This window comes from Triplophysa rosa, unplaced genomic scaffold (assembly GCF_024868665.1).
Source record: "Triplophysa rosa unplaced genomic scaffold, Trosa_1v2 scaffold216_ERROPOS673918+, whole genome shotgun sequence".
Lineage (NCBI taxonomy): Eukaryota > Metazoa > Chordata > Actinopteri > Cypriniformes > Nemacheilidae > Triplophysa > Triplophysa rosa.
The window spans coordinates 2,501-5,687 of NW_026634231.1; positions in this window are offsets into that span (position 1 = coordinate 2,501).

Here is a 3,187-nt window from a genome sequence, read left to right on the forward strand (position 1 = left end):
CTGACATCAAAGGTCAACTAGCAAGAACAAGTGACATAATGGTTATAGTTAAATAAAATCGGAATTTGGAAGGATTTCAGTCTCGCTGTGTGCTCTGCTGCTTTCCTTCATGATACTATTTAATTTGCTGGTCAGATCTATTATGGAAGATTGTTTCTGTCATGGACGTTTATCAACTTTTAATTTGTGTGTTCATTGATGTAGTAATTCATTACTACTACTAATTACATTTTCAACTGGAAAAGTAATTAAAATACTTCTACTTAGTTACTGACTATACTACTTACTAATTAATTACAGCCAACACTGTTAATATTACTAGATGTTGCAGAAGTTGCTTTAAGTATATTTTGAATTAGATGTTTCTAGGCCTAGTGTGAAACCAATGGAGCATTAGACAAACGCTGATGTAGATCGGACCTTGATGGGTTTTGCATATGCTGTATACTTGGGCCCTACATAACACCCAGGGAAATCCTGCATATAATTTATATAGGTAATTGATCAACATGGAACCCATGGACAATCCCACTTACAACCCATATTTCAAGCCCACACAGTCACAAGGTACTACCCACATAAAACTTACATCTGTGAACAATATGGGTCTTGTGCATATTTGCTAGTTCGGGCCCATCTAACACCCAGTACAATCCTGCATATTACCTACATGGGCAATTGACAAAGGACCAAAACGGAACCCATGGACAATCCCACTTAAAGCCCATATTTCAAGCCCATGTTGTCCCCATGTAGTACCCACATGAAACTTAAATCTGGGACCAATATGGGTCTTGTGCATATTTCCCAGTTCGGGCCCACCTAACACCCAGTAAAATCCTGCATATTACCTACATGGGCAATTGACAAAGGACCAACACGGAACCCATGGACAATCCCACTTAAAGCCCATATTTCAAGCCAATGTTGTCCCCATGTAGTACCAACATAAAACTAAAATCTGAAACCAATATGGGTCTTGTGCATGTTGCCCAGCTGGGACCCACTTAGGGGCAAGTGCAATCCTTCATTATATTCATGTGGGCAATTGGCATAGGGCCATTATGGAACCCGCAGACAATCCTACATAGGGCCCATTTTCCAGCCCATTTCATACCCAAATGGGCCCCACATACAAATGTTGGCTGGGCTGTAACAAAAGAACCTTAAGTAAATAAAGTAAACAAGTTAAACAACAATTTAAAACAAAAAAGAAACAAAAATGACCCGCTTCAACAAGAGACCAGAACAACATACAGGCTCTCCCGATGAGCTTGGCATGAGCTGGGGTCATGAACAAACAAACAAAAGAATCTAAATAAAAATTCACTCTACTTGTACGCAACAAAATTGGTACATCAATAAGGAAAGAAAAATAATATGTCATCCAGGTACACAAAGACAAAATGATTTATCATGTAACCCAGNTGCTAAATGAAAACATTGCTGCATAGTTACTGTACAGTAGGGGTGTAACGGTTCACAAAATTCACGGTTCGTTTCGATACGGCACAGTGGTGTCCCGGTTCGGTACGTTTTCGATACAGCAAAAAGAAAGAAATGCCAGAAAAATTTCCTTGATTTTTTTTCACATTTATATTTATTAAAACTAACATCATAAAGTATGATATTTTTTACTTTGAACAATGAGCTATACTTGACCCAACTTCTGTGGTGTTTTCTCAGCAGCATATAAAACAAAAAAATGAAATGTAATTTTGATGTAGACAGACACAAATACAAAGTAAAGAACAATTTTTATATCTGTTTTTACTAAATTTTTAGGTTTTTCCAGAAAGATGAACTGAACAAAGGAATTGTTAATCATAATAAAATATAAAACTTTTAAACTTTAAAGTCTATCCCACATTTGTGTTTTTTACTTGGCCAGTCATGTAACTACAGAGGCCGTCCGTTGTCTGTAGTGATTGGAAGTTCGAGTCATTTTTGCGATTCGGATGTTTGAATCTCGTTCAGCAAAATGAACGAATCTTTTTTCGAGTCATTTCGTTCATCTGAGCAGAGTTAAATTAATGTTGCATGTTAATAGCCAAATTACCCCATAATGTTTATTTATGTTAGTTTTGATCAGATATATAATAAGAAATAACTTATATTGTAGTTAGGGACAAGTTATGAGAAACAGTTATTTAATTATTTCCTGAAAGCATTTCTGTAAAGATATGTATTTATAATTCATTAACAAGTTTAGGTCACTCAGGTATGCAATAAGATTTACAGGTTGTTGTTTTTTACTAAAAAGTCTCATGCAGTTTGCAAAGTAAATAATAATAGGCTATTGAAATCATTTAAATGTGCAATTATTTAATAAGAGATCATTTGTGTAATATATGCATTAGACATAAACACTGACTTTACTAGTGTTGCTTATGTTTATATTTTGCCAGCACAGTTCTTATGCAGAATAGTTAGTTATTAAGATAAATTAAAAACACATGCAGAAATCCACAAGAAACATTTATGAATATACTGACAGATAAAAGAACAGAACGGTACGTTTTAGAGAAGATGTTTATTGCACATATCTTTTGATCATTTTATATGTCTTCCTATAATACAACATATAACACGTACATCATGCATTTGACTGATGATCAGGGAAGTGGTCACGTAACGTTAAAGACTCAGACTCGAAGACTCAGGTACAGGCTGCAGGTTTGCCTGCGGAGCTACCATTTGACAAAAGAACAAATGGACTCGGACCCGATGACTCGAGAGACGAACTAATCATGTCTCTTTCCAGTATAAGGACTCGGACCTGATGACTCGAGAGACGAACTAATCATTTCTCTTTCCGGTATAAGGACTCGGACCCGATGACTCTGAGAGACGAACTAATCATTTCTCTTTCCGGTATAAGAAGGACTCGGACCCGATGACTCGAAGACGAACTAATCATTTCTCTTTCCGGTATAAGGACTCGGACCCGATGACTCGAGAGACGAACTAATCATTTCTCTTTCCGGTATAAAAGAACGAAAGGACTCAGACCCGATGACTCGAGAGACGAACTTCATTACTGTTTCTGGTACAATGTTGCACATGCGCGGTCAACACAAAATGAACGAATCACTCGCTGAGACACTCGTTACTCCCGAGTCATTTTAAAGATTCGTTCAAAAAGAACGAATCGTTCATGAACAACCCATCACTAGTTGTTAGTGCA